A 299-nucleotide genomic window follows, 5' to 3' on the forward strand; every position below is an offset into this window, starting at 1 on the left:
GAGCAGGCCAAAACAAATAAACCAATGTCCCGAGCCATACCTGACCACCAGAACCGTTGTTTAACCAGAAACATGGTACGTCTCACCCCAGGATGACAGGCTACCTTGGAAGAATGAGCCCATCGGATAACGTCGGACCTTACGGACTCTGGCACAAACAACCGGTTCGGTGGGCACCCGGACGGGGGCGTTACCCCTTGAGAGGCCGTGCGGACCTTTGACTCAATCTCCCACGTGACCGCAGAAAAAAAAAATTTCCTTGGCACAATGGGGTCGGGCAGGGACGGGCGCTCCGAATG

The sequence above is a fragment of the Sinocyclocheilus grahami genome, unplaced genomic scaffold (assembly GCF_001515645.1).
Source record: "Sinocyclocheilus grahami isolate Dianchi unplaced genomic scaffold, SAMN03320097.WGS_v1.1 scaffold994.1, whole genome shotgun sequence".
NCBI lineage: Eukaryota > Metazoa > Chordata > Actinopteri > Cypriniformes > Cyprinidae > Sinocyclocheilus > Sinocyclocheilus grahami.